Below are 23,947 nucleotides of genomic sequence, written 5' to 3' on the forward strand. Positions count from 1 at the left end.
GAAATGGACTTAACTGATATATATAGAGAGCTTTTCACTCTAAGAAGCAAAATACACATTCTTTTTAAGTGTACATGGAACATTTTCAAAGATAGACCACATGATAGGACACAAAACAAGACTCAACAAGTTCAAGAAAATTGAAATCATACCAAGCATTTTCTCTGACCACAAGGGACTGAAAGTAGAAACAAATCTCAAGGAAAAAAGCCCCAAACACTCAAAATCATGGAGATTGAATAGCATGCTAGTAAACAATGAATGGGTCAAGAATGAGATTAGGGAAGAAATCAAGAACTTTCTGGAAACAAATGAAAAGGAACTCACAACAACCCAAAACCTATGGGACACAGCAAAAGCAGTCGTGAGAGGGAAGTTTATAGCAATACAGGCCTATCTTAAAAAGATAGAAACATTTCAAATAAACAACCTAACCCTATGCATACAAGAAGGCAAGGAACAACAACAAAGACAGCCCAGAAAAGTAGAAAGAAGGAAATAACCAAGATCAGAGCAGAGTTAAATGACATAGAGACTAAAGCACATTTCTAAGGATCAATGAATCCAGGAGCTGGTTCTTAAAAAGATAAACAAAATTGACAAGCCTTTAAGTAGGCTCATCAAGAAAAAAAGAGGACCCAAATAAGCACAATTAGAAATGAAAAAGGAGAGATTACAACTGATACCACAGAAATACAAAGGATTGCATGAAATTACTATGAAGAACTATATGCCAAGAAATTTGAAAACTAGGTGAAATGGACACATTTCTAGAAAAATATAATCTTCCAAAACTCAATGAAGAAGCAGAAAGCCTGAACAGAACAATAACAGCAGACGAAATGGAAGCAGTAATCAAAAAACCTCCCAACACACAAAACCCTGGACCAGATGGTTTCCCAGGAGAACTCTAGAAAACATTTAAGGAAGAGCTAACTCCTATCCTTCACAGACTATTCGAAAAAATGCAAAATGATGGAAGACTCCCAAACTCTTTTTATGAAGCCAGCATCATCCTAATCCCAAAACCAGATAAAGACACAATGAAGAAAGAAAACTTCAGGCCAATATCGCTGATGAACATAGATGCTAAAACTCTCAACAAAATATTGGCAAAGTGCATTCAGCAATACATTAAAAAGATCATACACCATGACCAAGTGGGATTCATCCCAGGGATGCAAGGATGGTACAATATTCACAAATCAATAAACATAATACATCACATCAACAACAGCAAAGACAAAAACCACATGATCATATCAATAGATGGGGAAAAAGCATTTGATAAGATACAACACGCATTTATGACAAAAACACTCAGCAAAGTGGGAATAGAGGGAGCATTCCTCAACATAATAGAGGCCACATATGAGAGACCTACAGCCAACATCATACTCAATGGACAGAAACTTGGAGCTTTCCCACTAAGATCAGGAACAAGACAAGGATGCCCTCTCTCACCACTCCTATTCAACATAGTATTGGAAGTCCTAGCCACAGCAATCAGACAAGAAAAAGAAATAAAAGGCATCCACATTGGAAAGGAGGAAATGAAGCTGGCACTGTTTGCAGATGACATGATAGTGTACATAGAAAATCCCAGAGACTCCACCAAAAAATTACTTGACCTAATAAATGAATTTGGCAAAACAGCTGGATACAAAGTCAATACTCAAAAATCAAAGGCATTCCTGTATACCAACAATGAAACAGCAGAAACAGAAATCATGGAAAAAATCCCATTTGATAGAGCAACAAGAAAAATAAAGTACCTAAGAATAAACCTAACTAAGGAGGTAAAAGACCTGTACTCAGAAAACTACAAAACATTGAAGAAAGAAATCAAGGAAGATACAAACAAATGGAAGCATGTACCATGCTCGTGGATTGGAAGAATTAACATCATCAAAATGGCCATATTACCCAAAGTGATTTATAGATTCAATGCAATCCATATTAAAATACCCATGACATATTTCACAGATATAGAACAAACATTTTAGAAATTCATATGGAACCATAAATGACCCAAAATAGCTGCAGCAATTTTGAGAAAGAAGAACAAAGCAGGAGGGATCACAATACCTGATATCAAACTGTATTACAAGGCCACTGTCATCAAAACAGCCTGGTACTGGCATAAAAACAGGCACATAGACAAATGGAACAGAACATAGAGCCCAGAAATAAACCCAAGTCTCTATGGTCAATTAATATTTGACAAAGGAGGCAGGAGCATAAAATGGAGCAAAAACAGCCTCTTCAACAGAGGTGTTGGGAGATCTGGACAGCTACATGCAAAAAAATGAAACTCGATCACCAACTTATGCCATACACAAAAATAAACTCAAGATGGATAAAAGACTTAAACATAAGTTGTAACACCATAAAAGTCCTAGAGGAAAACATTGGCAGGAAAATCTCAGACATTCCACGCAGCAACATCCTCACAGACACATCCCCTAAAGCAAGGTACATAAAGGAAAGAATAAACAAATGTGACCTCATCAAAATAAAAACCTTCTGCATCGCTAAAGAAAACACCATTAAAATACAAAGAGAATCAACAGTATAGGAAAACATATCTGCCAATGATACCTCAGACAAGGGCCTGATCTCCAAAATATATAAAGAACTCACACGACTGCACTCCAGGAAGACATACAACCCAATTAAAAAATGAGCAAAGGATTTGAACAGGCACTTCTCCAAGGAAGACATACACAGGGCCCAGAGACATAGGAAAAGATGCTCAGCATCACTAGCCACCAGAGAGATGCAAATTAAAACCACAATGAGGTACCATCTCACACCAGTTAGAGGGGCCAACATAAACAAATCAACAAACAAATGTTGGAGAGGATGAGGAGCAAAGGGAACCCTAGTGCACTGTTGGTGGGAATGCAGACTGGTGAGGCCACTGTGGAAAACAGTGTGGAATTTCCTCAGAAAGCTAAAAATGGAACTGCCCTTTGACCCAGGAATTTCACTGCTGGGATTATAGCCTAAGAACCCTGAAACACCAATCCAAAAGAACCTATGCACCCCAATGTTTATTGCAGCACAATTTACAGTAGCCAAGTACTGGAAGCAACCTAAGTGCCCATCAGCAAATGAGTGGATCAAAAAATGATGGTACATTTACGCAATGGAATTCTATGCAGCAGAGAGAAAGAAGGAGCTTATACCCTTTGCAACCGCATGGATGGAACTTGAAAGCATTATGCTAAGTGAAATAAGCCAGGTGGTGAGGGACAAATACCATATGATCTAACCTTTAATTGGAACATAATCAACAAAATGAAAAAGGCAAACAATATAATCAGAGACATTGAAATTAAGAACAATCTAACAATAGCCAGAGGGGAGTGCGGAGGGGACAGTGGGAAGAGGGGTCTACAGGAGCTACTATAAAGGACCCATGGAGACAATTAAGGGGGAGGGTGGAGGTGGGTGAGGTAGGTGGCTTTGGCTGGGGTGGGGTGGAGGGATGGGGAGAAAAGGAAGACAGCTGTAATTGAATAACAATAAAGATTTAAAGAAAAAGAACTTAGTCTTTGTGATGCAAATGTGTTGTTTTGATTTGTTTGAGACCATTTAAGAGTTGGGTCTTTGCTCAAAGACTTGAAATCAGTTAGTGTAGATTATATTTTTTGAGGATAGGTTAATATGTAACTGATATAATTATGTCTTTTCTAATAACTGTGATATTCTTGTATATTTCTACTTTGAAATTTCTGTTGTGATTACATGGTTCATTACTCAACTTAATTAACAAGTACATGCGAAAAATATAAGAGGAGCAGTAGATATAGGCCTGGCATGTTGAAAACCAAATAATAGAGCACTTTATTCTTCTGTTTAAAATAGAAACTTTTTAGCCCTGGCTTGTATGGCTCAGTTGGCTGGGCATCATCCTGTAAACCAAAAGGTCACAGGTTCAATTCCTACTCAGGGTGCATACCTAGGTTGTGGGTTAAGTCTCAGATCAAAGGCACATAGAAGACGCAATGGATAGATGTTTTTCTCTCATATCAATGTTTCTCTCTCTCTCTCTCTCCCTTCCTTCCCCCCTCTCTAAAATTAATAAGCATGTCTTCAGGTGAGGATAAAAAATATGTAGCAACTTTAAAAATTAAACCAACTTCCTCTTGCTCAATAAAATCCATCTAAGTCAAATTTAGTGACAGTACTTCCTAACTGTAATAAATGACTATAAGTAAGCAATCTAATTTGCAATGCCTGCAACACAAAATATAATTAATGTAGCATAACCTTGCTAATATTTCTCATACCTTGAATCAGGATGATCAGATGGGCATTACTCAAAAGAGACAGCAGCCATTCATTCCTGACTTATTTTATGCCTGCATTCTAAACTAATAATCCATATTTTATAGAGAAATTAAATTTTAAAAGCAATTAAATAAAATAATATGTCACAAATCCTTGTTGCTAAAATATAGGATGTGGATGGTATTATGTGTGAGGGAATCCTAAATGACACAGCACCTTGATTCCATTTGAGAAATCTGCTATCCAGTTATTGTAAGGTTTGGATATTCTTCAATGCTAGAATACTTCTGTTTTTTCATCTGTAAAACAAAAATAGAAGAAATATATGCCCCACTCATCTAAATAAAACACGTTGGGAATCAAAGCAAAAGTATTCCAGTTGCCCTTACTTAAATGTACAGTAAAACTCTTACATCAAAATGAATAATTTTGCTTGAAAAGCCTGGAGCAACTCCCAAATAATGTTGGAGGATGATGACCAGAGCTTAACAGATAGAGAGAGAATCAACACCAACTTTACTTATGGAGAGATTGAATTTTTTTAATTCAGGGCACTTTTGGAAAAGGAGAAAGAGCCAAGGAAACAAAAGTTCTTTGGAGGAATGTCAGTTGGATATGAAAATGAATATCACTGGAGTTGCTTTGGGGACTAGGATGAAAGAATTGTAGTTCATACCAAGGACTTCATACTAATTGTCACGTCAGATTGGTGTCAGTAACAGGTACACAAATAGAAAGACAATGACAGTTAAAGATGGGTTGTTTTGGAAAATGTTGATATAAGTAGACATTTATAGATGTGATTTTTATTTATTAACTGAAGTTCTGTTTGGCATAAAGTGATTGCAGGCCACCATGAAATATTCATACATTTCTTATTATCTCATATGTAAGAAATGGTCTGCACAATTACGATGATCAGTAGGGAGGAGGGACATACCTAGGACCCAAAGAGCATGATTTCCTGGGTCTCCAGAGTCCCTCATCACCAGCATGAGGTGTTTTCCCAACTATCTGAATTGTCCTTCCCTGATATAAATCTATTTTTCCACAAACTGAAAGGTGTTGCACTGTTTATTCTTTTATTAAAATGGATTAAGAAATCCGTTAGTACTGTGTCGAAAGATTTTTAATGGATTAGAAAATTATGTCCAATTTTTATAATAGTGTGGATAGATTGTTTATTTAAGTTGTTTATTTTGTTTTTGGCATCAAGATCACATAACTAGGGAGCACTTTTAAACTCCCTATGGCACATACTTGTTTCAAAAGCAGTTCATTTCTCACTTCTCATGTTGTATTTATGTTTTTAAAATACCAGCTAGCCTCCTATCAACCACTTGTCATGGTAGAAATGTGAGCGATTGATGTCATTCATCTTTTTATAGAAGAAAGTAGCTCACCCAAAAACTTAACAGCTCTTTCAGATAACTTTCCATGAGATAACCAGGTACTTCTTCATAATACCAAAGAACTTTATGGTTGCAGGCACAGACACATGTCAATTGCAAAACATAAGAATACATATGCTGAGAATTAACTGACACAGAAGAAGCTACTCATAACACCTCTGTCTTGTGAGACCCCTGAGAACTGTGGGTCACACAAACCTTTCACAGTGGACCAAGAGAGAAAACCAGTAATAATCCATATGTTAATGGTGAACTTTAATTTTTATAAGATAAATAAATAGAAGTTTGTTATATGCTCACCCCTTGGGATGCCTGCACTCTCTTTGAGAGATCATGGCACAAAACAGCCATTGATTTCAAGGCATGTGGGAAATGGATCTTTGAAGGGGGATCATGTTCACAAACACCCTCAGGATATGCAGTGCCTGTGCCATTTTTTACTTGAGATACATTTCTCCATGGCAGCCATGTTGTGATTCTTAGTGCTTGAGTCATTTGTTAGGTATTTTTAAATAAACCGTACCTATTTAACCCACAAGCTAAACTAATTATTAGTATATTTTGGTTACATAATACATTAATTAGATTTTATGGTTTAGAAGCTAACCAATGCCAGAATTGTTCTGATTATCATGGAAATGTAACCTGCGTGGTAGGCCTTTTACTTCTTCTGTACTATGGTGAATGAGTCCACCTACTTAACCATCTAGGTCCTGAATACAGGAGTGGGCACAGAGTGAGACAATCAAACTTAATTTACAATTGGGCTGCACCAATAATTGTGGAGGAGAGTCCTAGGCTCTCCCTTTCCTGCATATACTTTATCTGCTTTCTCCTAAAATGACAATAAATGCACTAGACACTGAGAATGACAAAAACTTCTTTACTTAAGGGTTAATTTCATAGGTGTAAAGCAGGGTCTCTCCTCCATGATACTATTGACATTTGGAGCTGGGTAATTCACTGGTGTGGAGGGCTGTCCTGTGCAGTGCAGGATGTTCAGCAGTATCTTGGCCTCTATACCAGCTGAATGCCAGTGGCACTCCTTCCCCTGATTATGACAACAAAGTGTGTTGCCAAACATTACCATATACAAATGGAACATGGGTTCTTGAAATTAATTCATTCCAGAGAACTATTTGAAAACAGAGTCTCCTTTGTTGCCTGAGAGACATGTGACTGATCATACAGGTATCACACAAAATGGTCGTCAGGTAGAGAATCCACACCTGAAGTTTTGTTAGATAGCTGAGACACTTTTTCTGTGAATAGCTTGGTTGAGAACTTAATTGTTTGAGAACCAAGACATTCAAGAACTGAGGTTGACTGTTTTCCTGAGAGTAAGAACCACTAGTTTGAAGCTAAAAGAATCAGAGTGCTGTTGGGTGTTTTTCTGCCTTTCCTTTGCACCACACAATGAGGCCTAGATTTTTAGGGATTTCCCATGGATTCTTCCTCTTTCCCAAGACCACAATCCTCTCTTCCTGTGTCTTCTTTTTAATCCCTTTTTCTCTTAGTATCCTTTCTTACTCTGTTTTCCTGGACATGCTACTCAACCCTACAAAGATGATCAACAGCAAGTCTATTCATATCTTGCCAGCATCACAGCCTCCATTGCACAAGAAATATCAAGGCTTTTCTCCTTTTTCCTGTGTCTGCTGACTGTCCTGGAGAAGCAAACTCATTTCTCAGTGTTTATAGACCCGAGGGTGGGATGGGCAAAGGAAAGGATCTGACCATCTCTCACAATCTGCTCCGGTGCCAAGCAGATTAGCACCACTTTTATCTCTTGTCTAGATCATTGCAATTAATTCATTGGTCTTTCTGCTTCTACACTTGCAGTTTACCATTTATTGTATCAGCCCAGAAGCTAGATTGACCCTTATTACATGTGAATCAGATCATGCCACTTCTCTGTTCAAAACCCTGCATTTTACTCAGAATAAAATCTGATGTTCTAACAAGGGCCTAAAATGCCTAAATGGTCCAGCCCATATATTTGTCTCTGACCTCAATACCTACTGTTTTTCCCTCCTTGCTTTCTCTGCTTCAGCTATACAGAAGTCTTTGTGGTCCCTTGATCCAGAAGGCATGTTGCTGCCTTAGAAACTTTGCACTGGCTCTTCCCTCTGCGGGGACTGCTCTCCCCTCAGCTATCCATTCAAATGGCTACCTCCCTCACCTCCTTCAGGTCTCTGCTCAAATGTTACCTTCTCAATGAGGCCAATTCTGTTTATCCTAATTAACATTGCAACTCCTTCCCTAACCTGCCCCAGCTTTCTTAGATCATTTAACCTACTTTCCTTTTATTTCTTATGGCAATAAAATATTTCTTATCAGCTTTTTAATCACATATATAAAACTTTTTAATTGTTTGTTAATTTGCCTCTATCTGTTTTGCTCACCAACATATCCAGTGTCTAGAATGGTGCCTAATACATAGTAGGCATTCAATTTCATTAAACTATATTTATTAAATAAATAAGTGAGTAAAGATTTAATTATCTTCCTGGTGGAAACGGGGCAGAGAATGGAGAGGGCCTGCCTTCAAGAATTTGATGAAACTTATCTTACAATAAATAGGACAAAGCACTCTTGACAGTTTGTGTCAGAGAAGTCTCTACTGCATAATTTCAAGCATAACGTGCATTGAAAAGATTCATTACCTCCTGAATACCCTTATCTGGTCTGTCTCTACATTCATATTCTTCCTACTAGTACCATTTAAATCTTAGCTCTTATAATAATAGAAGAAACAATTGAAAACACTTACCTGCCTCAACACGTACTCAGTTTGCATGACAAAGCCTAAGTTCCTCAACTTCTCTAGAAGCAGGATGGGTGTAAAGTGTGGGTGAGTGGCCTCTTTTCACCACCCCAAAAATATATTTGCAAACTTCTAGACTTTAGTCCTTTGTAAATTAGAGCTTGACTGAATTCAAGATGTAAATTGTAACAGAAACACAAGACACTTTTGATTTTCTGAGTTTTGCAGTATATACCAATAGTTTCTTTTTACTTCTTAGAAGAATTAAACTTAAAGAAAGGAAAAAAAGAAGAGATCAACTGCAAAAAGTAAAGGGAGAAAACTTCATCTTCTTTTTGTTACAATTTTAGTTTCTGGTGTTTGAATCTAATGCCTCTAATACAATGTCAGTTAATGTCCTAAAACATTGATCAAATGACTACTGGTTCTTAATTCCAATTTCAGGTTTTCAGGATCTATAGAAGTTTAATTTTCTACCTAAATAACTCATTAAGTTGATACCAGCTCTATTGTAAAATACACTACAAACTTATGCACCTTCATTATATCTAAAGTAAAATGTATTAATTTAGGCAACATGGGACTTCTGGTCAAGATGGCAGAGTCAGTAAATGCTGAGATCACCTTCTCCCATGACCACACCAAAATTAGAACTAAATTATAGAACAACTACCTTTGAGAACCACCTGAAAACTAGCTGAACAAAACTCCTGTAACTAAGGATATAACAAAGAAGCCATGTCAAGACTGGTACCTGGTCCCACACTCATGTGGCAGTTAAGAACCAGGAGGGATATCTTGGTGGTGGAGGTCTCCCCCTAAAAAGTGAGGGGCCTGAACCTCACACTCAGCTCCCCCACCCAGAGCACCAGTGGCAGAAAAGAAAGTCCTTGTGAAAATCAGCAGGGATTCTGTCCTCATGAGGTGCAGGCTTGCCTTAGACCCAGGTATACTCTTAAAGAGCCTGAGCATAAACTCATTCTAAGGTCCAGCAAAGAGAGAGCAGCTCCAAAAAACATCAGTTACATACAAGGAGTAACTGAATTACCTGGCTTCAGGACAAGGGCTGAAGAGGCTTTATTTAAAACAGAGGATAAAATCATATTAATAACAAACATATTAAATAAAACAGAGGATACAATTTGAAAGACAAGATAGCTGGAAACACCCAACTGGAAGAGGAAAAAGAAAAAAAAAATTAAATGGGGACTATTTAAGGGACCTCAAGGAAAACATTAATCATAATAACATTCACATCATAGCGGTACCAAAAGGAGAAAAGAACAAGGGCTTAAAAACTTATTTGCAAAAACAATGACTGAATACTTGCAAAATGGCAAAGGAAATAGACATACAAGTCTAGGAAGTTGCAAAGTCCCAAACAAGATGAACCCAAAGAGGCCCACACCAAGGCACATTATAATTAAAAAGCCAAAGATCAAAGAGAGAATCTTAAAAGAAGAAAGAGAAAAGAAGTTAGTTACTTAAAAGGAAGCTCCCGTAAGACCATCAGCTGAGTTCTCAACAAACTTTTCTGGCCAGGAGGGATTGCACAAAATATTTAAAGTGATGAAAAGAAAGGGCCTACAACCAATCAGGCTCTAATCAGCAAGGCTATTATTTAGCATCAAAGGAGAGAGAAAGAGCTTCCCAGATTTAAAAAATGAAAAACAAAAGAAGAAAGAAAAGAAACAAAACAAAAGGAAAGAAAAGGGAGAGAAAAAAGCCCAAGTTCATCATCACCCAACCAGTATTATAAGAAGTGTTGAAAAGGTGAGTCTCCTCGGCCTCTGCCAGCACTCCAGTACCACTTTCTGCTGCAGTCCTCCACAGGAAGGAGCAAGGCAGTGTGCAACCAGACAGGCAGCTTCGGGGGTGGCTGGTGGTCCTCTGCACTGGGAGGGATTATCTCCATGGGGTCAGCTTGAGGCACCCCTGCACTCTGAGGTGGAGCACATCTGTGTTATCCGGACATTCCCATGGCTGTACCAAAAGAACACTCATCTTCTTTGGGACTTGGAATTTATGAAGAACTGCCTTTGTGAAAAGCTGACAATAATTCCTTTAAATCCCATCTCTTAGTGTTCTTTAAGAACACCCAGAAACCATTAACAATGTTAGTAATGAAAAGTTTGACTGCCATTTCTTCAATGAAGGCTTTACTGACAAGGACATTCTGGACCAAAAAGTAAACTAAATGGTTCTTCTGATGATGATAAAGATGCCTTCCATGTTGCAGACCTGGGAGGCATTCTAAAGAACCATCTGAAATGGTTGAAAGCTCTTCCTCAAGTCACACCTTTTGTGCAGTCAAAATGCATTGACAGCAGAACCAAAGTGAAGATCCTAGCTGCCACCAGACAGGATTTTACTGTGCCAACAAGGCTGAAATACAATTAGTACAATCTTGAGGTGCCTCCAGAGAGGATTATCTATGGAAGTCCTTGTAAATGAGTGTCTCAGATATGCTGCCAATAGTGGCGTCCAGATGATGACTTTCGATAGTGAAGTAAAGTTGATGAAAGTTGCCAGGGCACATCCAAAGGCAAAGCTGGTTTTTGTGGATTGCCCCTGACGATTCCAAAGCAGTGCTGTCTCAATGTTAAATTTGGTGCCACACTATAAAACAGCAGGCTTCTTTGGGAACAGGCAAAAGAATTAAATATTGATGTCATCCATGTCAGCTTCCATGTAGGAAGTGGCTGTATTGATCCTAAGATCTCCATCCAGGCCATACCTGATACCCACTGAGTCTTTGACACGGGAGCAGAGGTTAGATCTGCTTGATACTGGTGATGGCTTTCCTGGCTCTGAGAATGTAAAGTTCAAATTTGAAGAGATTGCCATTGTAATCAACCCAGCTCTTGACCAGTATTTTTAGTCAGACTCAGGAATAACACTCATAGCTGAGCGAGGCAGATATTTTGTTTCATCAATTTCACACTTGCAGTTAATATCATTGCCAAAAAAAATTCCTATTAAAGGAACAAACAGGCTCTGAAGATGAACATGATTCAAGTGAAAAACTTTTGTATATTAAGTGAATGATGGAGTATATGGATCATTTAATTGAACCCTCTATGATCATGTGCACATGAAGCTCCTTCTGCAGAAGAAGCCCTGATCAGGTGAGTACAGTATTATTCATCCAGCATATGGGAGGCAACATATGATGGCCTTGGTGACATTATAGAGTGTTGTGGTTTGCCCAAGATCCCTGTGGGGGACTGAATGCTCTTTGAAAGCAAGTGCTTACACCATTGTTGCTGCTTCTAGTTTCAGTGGATTTCAGAAGCCGACTATCTACTATTTGATGTCAGGGCTGACATGGCAACTGATGTGGCTAGTCCAGAACCAGAGAATGGAATGAAAAGGCACCCAGCAACCTATGCTTCAGATCATATTAATGTATAGATACCATTTTTGTAGCTGTTAGTGTGAATGTAGCTTGAATTAAGGGATTCAGGGGGACCATTTAACTTAATTATTGAAAGGTCATTATAAATAGGGGTGGCACAGATGGAACAATGTGGAAGGCTAGGAGATGGTGTCACACTTATCTGTGTTCCTATGGAAACTATTTGAATACTTCTTTTATATGGATTTTTATTCAATTTTTAAACATGCTACTAAAGAGTGCCCTTCAGCTGCTGAGCAAGCATTTGTAGCTTATACATTGGCAGAACAGGCCAGAATCTCAGTGTTATGACCTGTTTTAAAAATAAAGTACCTTGAAATAATTAGGCACTAGGAAATTTTTAGTGTGTCCATCCCACATAGCTTGCCTTGCATGTGTTTTTACAAGTGGGAATTGGTGTTTTAATTTCCCCAAAGTCTGAGAAAATTGTCCCAGAAGACTTAGAGTTGATGGCTTTTTGTTATTTTGAAACACTATGGACATGTCTTTTTTTCTGTTGAGCATTTTTAATTCAACTGAATGAGTCCTATAAAAAGTTTGCTGGGGATTCTCACAAGAGAACTAGTCTGTGCACATAGAAGGAAAAGGATGGATGAGAAAGGCTATATCCTTTGCTGCTGACAGGGACCAACCTGAATGTGGTCCCTGACAGCCCACCATGAATGTCCACAGAGGTGGCTGTGACATGGATTGTCCAGAGCCCCTTGTTAACTAACTGTCTTGTTCCCGTCACTGTCAGTGCCAGGGACAGTGCACGAGGCCCTCTGAGCCTTGCCCACAGAGATCAAGCACATTTTCTTCCCACCTTGACTTCACTCCCAGGACAAGTTGCATAGTTACAAACAAGTTAGGAATGTGGTACAGCATTTGGCAGTTGGCTTATTTTAATAAATTCAGCAACACTTTTTTAAAAAGGAAATGTTAAGGGACTTCTTTAAGAAGAAGAAAAAAGATTAAAAAAACAGATAAGAAAATATCACAAAGAAAAATTCCTGCTGAAAAAGGCAAACACATAATAAAGCAGTATATCAACCAACTATAACTTAGTAAAAAGTTTTAAAGGCAAAAGTGAGAAGATCATGTGTAACTACTATAGTAAATTAAGAAATACATACAAACTTACAAATACAAGAAAGTAAAAAATAATGATAAAAACATAAATGTGGAAGGGGTGTGTAAAAATAGTGATTTTAGAATATGTTCAAACTTATTCAACAATCAACTTAAGATAGGCTGCTATAAACATAGCTTGGTGTATATGAAGCACATGATAACCACAAACTGAAAATTTACAAGTGATATATACAAGAAACAAAGAAAAGAATCCAAACACAATATTACAGAAAGTCACCAACATACAAGAAAAGAGAGTAAGAAAGGAACAGAAAAGGACTACAAAAACAATCAAAAAATAATTAAAATGTCATAACTGCATAACTATAAATAATTATTAAATGTAAATGGATTAAATGCTTTAATCAAAAGATATAGGGTGACTAAATGAGTAAGAAAACAAGAACTATACATATGTCGCCTACAAGAAACACATGTCAGAATGAAAATCACACAGAGCCTGAAAGTAAAGGGATGGAAAAATTCCATGAAAATGGAAACAAACAAACAAAAACAAAAACATGAGAGCAATGTTTATATCAGACAAAATAGATTTTAAAACAAGGGCTGTAACAGGAGACATAGAAGGGCATCAGTGATAAAGGGGTCAATCCAACAAGAGGACATAACTCTCATGAATATCTATTCACCCAACAAAATACATAAAGCAAATATTGACAGACATAAAGGGAGAGATTGACAGTAATACAGTCATACTAAGGGAGTTTAATGCCACATCATCATTGATGGATAGATCATTCAGACAGAAAGTCAACAAGGAAACAGTGACTTTAAATGACACATTAGACCTGATATATTTAATTAATATTTTTAGAACACTTCACCCAAAGCAGCAGAATATACATTCTTTTCCAGTGCACATGGAGCATACTCCAGAATAGAACACATGATAGGCCACAAAACAAGTCTTAATAAGCTTAAGAAGATTGAAATCATATCAAGCATCTCATTTGACCACAATGGTATAAAACTGGAAATCAATTACAAGAAAAAACCTGAAAAACACACAAACATTTAGCTAAAGGAAGGCTAAATAACATGCACTAAACAGTGAACAGTAACAATGAGATCAAGAAGAAACCAGTAAATGCCTAGCGACAAATGAAAATGAAAACAGGACCTAAAATGTATGGGACACAGCCAAAGCAGTTCTAAGAAGAATTTCATAATAATATAGGCCAACCTCTTAAAACAAGAAAAATTTCAAAAATACACTTTATTCTTGCATCTAAGAAAAACATCAAAAAGCTAGAAAAAGAAGAACAAAGCCCAAAGTGAGTAGAAGAAACAAAATAATAAAGATCAGAGAGGAAACAATACAAAAGATCAATTAAAACAATAGGTGGTTTTTTAAAAAGATAAACAAAAGTGATAAACCTTTATTCAGACTCATCAAGAGAAAAAAAGGGAAAGAACCCAAATAAATAAATCAAAAAAGAAAGAAGAGAAGTGACAACTGACACCAAATAAAGCCAAAGAATTGTAACAAAATACTATGATATATGCCCACGAAGTAAACATTCTGGAAGAAGTAGATGAATTCATAACAACCTTCCAAGACTGAGTCAAGAAGAAACAGAAAATATGAAGAGACTGATAACTACTAACTACTAACAAAATCGAATTAGTAGTAAAAAAAAAAAATTACCAACGAACAAAAGTTCAGGACCATCAGATGACTTCACAAGTGAATTTTGCCAATCATTCAAAGAAGAATTAACATCTACCCTTCTCAAATTACTTCAAAAAAACTGAAGAGAGGAAAGGCTTCCAAGCTCATTTTATAAGGCCAACATTACCTTGATTCCAAAACCAGACAGAGATAACAAAAGAAAATAGGCCTATATCTGATGAACATAGATGAAAAGTCCTCAACAAAATATTAGCAAACCAAATTCAGCAATAGATTTAAAAGATCATATACCATGATTAGGTGTCCAATATCTATAACTCAATTTATTTAATGAATCACATAAACAAAATGAAAAATAAAAATTATATGATCATATCAACAGAAAAAGCATTTGAAAAAATGCAATATCTATTAATATTTTAAACACTCTCAGCAAAGTGGGAATAGGGGGAACATGCTTCAGCATAATAAAGGCCTTATATGACAAACCCACAGCTAACTTTGTACTTAATGGGGGAAAGCTAAAAGCATTTTCCTTAAAATCAAGGTCAAGACAAAGATGTCCACTTTCACTACTTTATTCAACATAGTACTGTAAGTCCTAGCCACAGCTATCAGAAAAGAAAAAGTAATAAAAGGAATCAAGTTGGAAAGAAAGAAGTAAAACAGTCATTATTTGCAGATGATATGATACTATACTATATGTAAAGTACCCTAAAGACTCCACCAAAAATCAATTAGAATTGATAAATAAATTCAGTAAAGTAGCAGGATACAAAATTAAATATCAGTTGCATTTTTATACACCAACTTGTTTATAGGTTTATACACCTTCTTGTCAGAAGGTCTATCATCAATAAATCAGCAAACAAGTGTTGGTAAGGATGTGGAAGATAGGGAAACTTCGTGCACTATTGGTGGGATTACAAACTGCTACAGCCACTATGGAAAACAATATGGAAGTTCCTCAAAAAATTAAAAATAGAACTACCTTGTGACCCAGAAATTCCACTTCTGGGTGTTTATCCAAAGAAATCCAAATAATTAATTCAAAAAGATATATGAATATCTATGTTTATTACAGCTTTATTTTCAATAGCCAAGATATGGAAGCAACCTAAATGTCCACAGATAGACAAATGGATGAAGAAGTTGTGGTACATAAAATGAAATATTGCTCAGACATAAATAAGAATAAAATCTTATAATTTGCTGCAACATGGATGGATCTAGAGGGTATTATGGTAAGTGAAATGTCAGTTACAGAAAGACTAATAACATATGATTTCACTTATGTATGGAATCTAAAAGGCAAAATAAACAAAGAAACAGAAAAAAAAATCTTGGATACTTGAAAAAACTGATGGTTGCCAGATAGAAGAGGGGTCAGGGGTCTTGGTGAAAATGGTGAAGGGATTAAGTATACATTGGCAGCTACAAAATAGTCATGGGGATGGAAAATAGAGTACAAGAAATGTAGTCAATAATATTGTAATAACTATGTGTGGTACCAGGCAGATACTGGACTTATTAGGGTGATCTCATCGTAAGTTATATAAATGTCTAACCACTATACTACATGCCTAAAACTAATATACTATTGAATGTCAACTCTAATTGAAAAAAGAAAGCAAGTAACCTTTAAAAATGGAAGGAATAAAAGATGTAGCATTGAACAACCTTCATTGTGAACTTTGGAAATGGATAGTGGTCAAATGTTCTCCAAGCAACAGTCATTTTTATACCCCTACCACAGGACACTTTTTAAATATTCATATTTTATTCTAACAGGCTTGACTGGCTTTATCCTTTCAAGAAGAGGAGTCCAAGAAGAGATTAGATGTATAGGAGGGTCATTGGGTGACTCCGGTGCAGGGCAGCAGGATCTAATCAACCTGTAGACTGGAGGCTGCTCTGACGCTGGTGTAAGGAGATGAGGAAGGAAAAGCCTCATACTCCAGTACAGGTCCAAAAACATTTAAGCCATGTTGGTGGGAGGTCTTGGAGCCAAGCCTGCTATTGCAGGGGGCCCCACAGCTCTGAAAAACTGGCCTGTGTCAGGACATGTGCTGAGTTGTTGGCTGGCAGCCATCTGTTGGGAGTGTGATCTTAGAGAGTGAGAATGACAAAGGGAAGGAACCCCCATCCCAATTGCTAGCAGCATATCCCTTTGAGCAGTTATTGGTTTCAAAGATTGTGTTCTTGATTCAATTTGCTTCCTCGTTTGTTAGCTTTCTCCTCCACCAGAATATCAGCTCCCTGAGGGCAGGTACTTCATTTTTTGTTTCAATCTCTGGCTCCTAACTCAGACCAGACACTTAGTAGGTATTCAGATATTTGTGGAAGGAATGATTGCATGGAGGGAGATCTCAGACTGACAAATTATTATGTTGAAATAGGAATTTTGAAACCATAGGCTCAACTCATCCAATTATAATAATAAATATTCAAATATTTTCTTTAAAAAGTAAACCATTAATTTTGATTTTAGTAATTTATAATATTTAATGGTTCTATCAGGGACTACATTTTGCCTAATGATAATTTACATGGAAATAATTTACTAGTTTAAAAAGTAAGAACTTAATTAAATATTTAAAATATTTATGTAAAATATCACTTTCAATTATATTCTCCTTGGTAATTATTGATTTATGTATCCACCTGAAAGAAGAGAAAATCTATTTCTCTTTGTATTCCAAATATCTAGAGTGTTCCTGGTACAGAATGGATGTTTAATATAATAGTTGACTGAATAAAATAATTCAATGTTAAAAAACATTTTATTTAATAAAGAAATTCCCCAAAGAGCATTTGATTTAAAAATATGCTGTTGGGCTAGTCTTACTGTTATCTGAATATAAAGTAATAAAAAAGTCTTTAAAAATATCCCCTGAATTTAAAGCTGTTTGGCAGCATACTTAAATACCTAATATGTTCAAAACCTCTGGCTTAGTAGTTACACTTTTGGCATTTAACTCTGAGAATGTGTTAATAAAAACTTAATATAATTTAAAATAGCATTGTGTTTAATGCAACCTAAAATGATGCACAGTAAGAAATAGTTATGTAACCAATTGCAACTGTTAACAAAATGTATGCAGATATTAATGGTTATATTTACAAGGCATTTTATAACATGAAAAAATCTATAACACTGAGTTTATAAAGCTCTATTCTATATTATATATGAAATATAAATACAACCAGGTTAAAACTTATGTGTAGAAAAATTACTGGAAAAATATCACTTAATTATTATCTATGATTTTGTATGGGTGCTATTAAGGTGGGGAAACTTTCCCCTTACCCCTTTAGTTCTTAGGTTTAGTTGAATAATTCAAATGACATACAGCAGATTAACAGGAGAATGTCAAATGTTAATATATGCCCACAGGGAATTCATATAAAATTCCATGAAAGAATTTCATGCTTTGGAAGCATGAAAATTCCAAAGACGTGAGGCAAAATGAGGTATATACATGTCCGTTTGAACTAAGAAGGGAAAGGTAGGCAATTCACAGGTAGATGAGAAACATTTGGTAAACAAATTATAATAGGGCCACCCACAAACATGGGACATAAAGGGAAACCTAGGGAACAGATTTTTGCTTGGGTCTTCCCTGTCTGCCACACTTAATTCATATAAGCTAAGGTGATTATATTAAGGTAAATATGCTAAGCTTCCCTTCCTGAAGCAGCTTTCAGCTTTTTCTACATGAATTTCTGTAGATAGTAAATCAGGAGGTTAAAAAAAAGAAAAACCTGTTCTTGAATTTGTTGGCCTTTAATTGTTTTCAGCTCAAAATAATCTGCATGCCAGGGTGGGACATTATAGAGGAGACTCATTCCTGAGGTTTTTTCTTATCATCTTTTCCTCCTAAATTCTTTTGTCATAGTGTATTTTCTGTCATCTATTGCTTGAACTATTGCAACCTACCCACTGTCATGACTGCATGGTTTTTTCATTATCTATAGATTAGCTAGAGTGATCTTCTTAAATAAATTAAACCCTTCCTAAAGAAATAGGTTTTCTAGTTCAAGTAGAATAGAACACAAAATCTTTAACTAGTTGACAATAACGTGCTTGATCTGACCTGCTATATAGATCCTATATTTATTGAGTACATGTTTAAAACATATTTACCATTTCTTTTATAATTCACCATTGTCTTTTGGAAGCAAAATCTTATTTATGCTCTTTTGTTCACAAAAATCCACCTAAATCACTTATGACCAATTACATTCCCCTCACAGCTTACTTAACTTGATAATGTTAGCAACTTTTGCTAATAGAACATACTCATATATTCCTCTCAGGTAAATATAGGTGCAAATAGGACATATCTAAAAATGCTGCTAGTAGTATCCACTAAATAAGGAAGTATGAATGAATAATTGCCAAGATGAATTCATGTTAAGCAGTCTTTTTTCTTACTGATTATATAGGAAGAGTGAGCTTTCTGTAGCAAAAACCATAATTGCTTAAGAGAGATTAAATCAGTTGCTCTAGGAAAGTAAAATTAGAATTACACTGACGTTTATTCTGTTCCTACATGTGGTAGATAATATTTATTTGTTATCTGTCTTAATTCTGGAGGTGTTAGTAAATACCAGATACAAGGAAAACAAAGATGGCTAAACAGCAGCCTGAAATAAAGCTGAATCTTTTGCTTAGTTCCAGTTCAGTGGGTCTCTCTGGAATGAAATTAAAAGCATCAAAGCAGTGCTGTCTTACAGAAAAATAATGCAAGCCACAAAGGCAATTTTAAATTTTCTAGTCGCTACATTTAAAAAGTTAAAATGAAACAGATTAAGTTAGTTTTTGATGAAGTTTTATTTAACTCAATATATCTAAAATATAACTATTTTAATATGTAATCAATATAAAAATTATTGAGGTATTTATTTTATGTTTTTGTACTCAGTTTTTAAACTCCAGTGCACATTTTATATTCAAGAAGCATCTCAGTTTGAACTATCCCATTTCAAGTGCTCAGTAGCTATCTATGGCTAGTGGACATTGCATTAGACAGCATAGGGCTCAGCAATAAGCCAAAAGGAGAAAGTAACTAAATAAGTTTGTTTTTCTGGGTGGTTTCTGATTGAAACTGTAAATACTTCTTTGGGATTAGTTGCCTTCAATTTTTGAGATACCAAAGCCAAGTAGCCTGCATTCAAACAATCTGATATGAGTTGTCCAAGATTCCAGCCAGCCAAGGTCAACCAGTGGATGCACTTTGTTGCACATCATTGAAACCTGCAAGATTTCTCTTTGCCATCCAGACAAATCTGCAATATGCCCCAGCTACATTGATCTTTAGTTCAGATGGCTGTATACTTGATTATTCAAACAGGGATAGTTTTTAAAAGAGAAAGGAAGTACTCTAAATAATTGCCCTGAGACAACAGGTATAATATCAGACTGTCTCAGCTGGCAAATCAGGATACATTGCTACCCAACTTTTAGTTAGCATTTCCATCTCTTGGAACTTGGGTTACTATCAGTATGCACATATTTTTTCAGGATCTATGTTAACTCCATAAAGATGAGCCAGTTCCCACAGGAACCCCACGCTCAAAGCACTAAATTCCCTCTATAGAATTCTAGTTGTCATCCCAAGAGCCAGTGTCATAAAGGGTCTTTCACTCCAATGTATAATAACATTGCTCTATGCATTTTGCAAGCTTCCTGTTTTGCAGCATGGATCATGCTTAAATTGGGGGTTTAATGACAAATGGCTGTTGTCAGCTAAATGGAACTTCTTTGCAGGGTCTCCCAAGGAGAGTAGAGGACTAGTAAATAAAACTGTACATGCAGATGGCCAGGAGATCTTGCTTTCTCTCTTTCTATCTTTTCCTCATATATATATATGGTTCAAAGCCACCCTCATTTCTGAGTGAGATGGAGAAAGCCCATGGGCCTGGAAAACTGAAGGTATGGAAACTAATTTTGTCTGACTCTTTAATCTGTTTCAGACATAGCATCCAGAACAGAAGATTGAAGGATTTCACTTTTTGCTACTGAGTACATTGAGCTCAGAAAGGTAAAAGATACAGAAGTAGGATGACTGCAATAGAACAACCGGAGACTGAACAGGAGGAGCTTACCCCTATTAGCTCCAGGGTAGTTGGATAAAATTCCAGAATTAGTATTTTGTTGATATTGTTATTTATGTTAAGGCTGAAATATTTTACAAAATTGGAAGACAATGGGCTACCATATGAGGTTACATTTAATGTAGAAACTGCATGTCAGAATACTCAGAGCAAACATACATAGAGTAAGATTTAGAGGTTAGTGTGAAAATTACAACAAAGGTAATGAAAAGTGCAAAGGACTCGAGCCCATTCATTGATTCTTCATACATTTACTGAGTACCTGCTATGTAGTAATGGTCTGCTTTAGGTTCTGGGATCAGCTGTGAACAAAGTGGAGAAGGATTCTGTCTTCTACATTACAACAGCAAGAAATTGATAATAAAGTAAGCAAATAATAAGATAATTTGAGATGTGTATAGGCATGAGAAGTAATCTTAAAAGGGTCTTGAGAGAAGTATAAGTAGGATGAAATGGGGGTACTTTAAATTTTGTGGTCAGGGAAGACTTCTCCAGGGAGGTGGTACTTAAGATAAAACTTGAATGTTCAGAAAGAGCCTTCCACGTGGTACAAATAACATATGCAAAGGCAGCTTGGCCCACTCTGTACCAGGCATCATTTTAGGTACTAAGGATATAGTGTGAACAAATCAGGCAAAATTCTTGCCCTCATACAGCTTATAGTTCAGTGGGGGTGGAAAAATAAGTAAGGGCTAAATAGAGAAACTTACAAGAAAGGTAAGAGGCTAGGTTGAAAAATTAATCAGGGAAGGTGATAGATTTTGACTCATGGAAGGTTTCACTGAGAAGGCAGGAATGGAGCAAAAAGACCTCTAGGAGGCGAGACAACAAGCCATGCAAGTTTATTGGGGAAGACAAGTGTTCTAGACAGAGGGAACAGCCAGTGCCAAGGCTTTAGATAGGAATATGTGTAGCTTATCTGAGCAACAGCAAGGAAGCCAATGTGGCTATACTTTACCCCAGAAAAAGACAAGACCAATTTATACTTAATATTAGAATATGATGGGTGCCTTGAATGTGTAGAGAATATTTTCATCCCCAAACCATCATACTTCCTGCACAGGGAAGCTCTTTCTCTGATAGTGGAAGCCCTATGTCTAGCCTAGGGAGATAATGTTCACTCCAGGTAATTGTTTTTGTTTTTGTATTTTCCTCATGTACATCAACTTGGACAATTCTCTCCAGATATCATAAACCACAGAGTGTAATGTGGTCAGAGGTACTTTGTTTCAATATTTTCTCATTTGATTAGTGACTTGTAAAATAAGATCTTTTTATCAATACTGTCAGACTTCATGATTTCATCAATTAATAATATGTTGTCTAAGCTTCAATTCTTTAAGGACATTTCCAGATGTCTTTCAGTTATTGATTTCTGTATTTATTCATGGTGGGAAGAAAACATACTTTATTTGATTTAGACTATTTTACAAATATTAAAATTGTTTTATGGCATTTAATATAGTCTTAGTGATTGTTCCATATGCACTTGAAAACAATATTCTGTTGTTAGATGGAAGTTACACAAACGTCATTTATACCATTTGGTTGGCAGTGTTATTCAATTGCGTATATTCTTAAAGATTTTCTATCTAGTTTTTCCTACCAATTAGTGAGAGAAATGAGTTGAAATCTCCAACTACAATTGTGGATATGTTTTTTTCTCTCTGAGTTCTATCAGTTATTTCTTTATATATTTTGCAACTCTACTGTACAAACATACACATATATAATTGTTAGGCCCTCTTAATTGACTTGTTGATCATTACAAAGTATACTGTTTTACCCCGATTGTATTCCTTGAAATAAATTTTAGCTGATGCTAATATAATTGGGCTTTGCTTTATTGTCCAATCTAACAATTTCTGCCTTTTAATTGGAGCATTTAAACAATTTAAATTTAATGTAATTTTTGACTTCTGGCCAAGGTGGAGGCATTGATAGACACAGTGTGCCTCCCCACACAACCAAAAGAAGGACAACAAATTTAAAAACAAAAAACAACCAGGACTGAGAAAATCAAACTGTGTGGAAGTCCAACAACCAAGGAGCTAAAGAAGAAACATTCATCCAGCCCAGTAGGTGGGCCAGAGACAGACAGCTGGGTGGAGAGGATTCTTGGCAAGGTGGTGGCTGGCGGACAGGGCAGTCCTATATTTGTGTGCAGATAAACTGGGAGAAACAACTGGGGAGTGAGATAGATTGAGTAACCAGGGTTCCAGTACAGGGAAATAAAGCCTCAAAGCCTCTGACTGAAAACACCTGTGGGGGTTGAGGTGGTGGGAGAAACTCCCAGCCTCACAAGAGAGTTCATTGGAGAGACTCACAGCGTCCTAGAAAGTACATAACCCCTCCCCCTCTCCAGGAATCAGCACCAGAAGGGCCCAATTTGATTGTGGGTATCAGGGGAAGTGACTGAAAACCAGCAGAGAGGGCAGCAAGTGGCACTGTTCCCTCTCAGACCCCTCCCCAACATACAGCATCACAACGCAGCTACATGGGTTGCCTTGCCCTGGTGAACACCTAAGACTCTGCCCCTTAGTATGTAATAGGGGTACCAAGACAAAAAAAGAATGGCACAAGTGAGAGGACAGATCAAAGCTCCAAAAAAAATACGACTAAGTGACAAAAAGATAGACAGCCTATCAGATGCACAGTTTAAAACACTGGTAATCAGGATGCTCACAGAATTGATTGAGTATGGTCGCAAGTTAGAGGAGAAAATGAAGGCTATAAAAAGTGAAATGAAGAAAAATATACAGGGATCCAACAGTGAAAGGAAGGAAACCAGGACTCAAATCAACAATCTGGAGCAGAAGGAAGAAATAAACATTCAACCAGAACAGAATGAAGAAACAAGAATTCAAAAAAATGAGAAGACGCTTAGGAACCTCCGGGACAACTTTAAATGTTCCAACATCTGAATCATAGGGGTGCCAGAAGGACAAAAGGAAGAGCAAGAAATTGAAAACTTATTCGAAAAAATAATGGAGAACTTCCCCAATCTGGCAAAGGAAATAGACTTCCAGGAAGCTCAGAGAGTCCCAAAGAAGTTGGACCCAAGGAAGAACACACCAAGGCACATCATCATTACATTACTCAAGACTAAAGATAAGGAGAGAATCTTAAAAGCCGCAAGAGAAAAGGACACAGTTACCTACAAA

General features: G+C 36.5%; 1 long non-coding RNA gene and 1 pseudogene across 2 annotated transcripts in view; both read left to right on the forward strand.

Moving 5' to 3' along the window:
• The window catches only part of LOC123480579 (uncharacterized), a 147,083-nt gene that overhangs the window by 33,828 nt on the left and 89,308 nt on the right, over positions 1–23,947 (forward strand). The gene's annotated exons all lie outside the window — the stretch shown is intronic.
• On the forward strand, positions 4,096–11,848 carry LOC112311541 (ornithine decarboxylase pseudogene; annotated as a pseudogene).

Source organism: Desmodus rotundus, chromosome 13 (genome assembly GCF_022682495.2).
Source record: "Desmodus rotundus isolate HL8 chromosome 13, HLdesRot8A.1, whole genome shotgun sequence".
Classification (NCBI taxonomy): domain Eukaryota; kingdom Metazoa; phylum Chordata; class Mammalia; order Chiroptera; family Phyllostomidae; genus Desmodus; species Desmodus rotundus.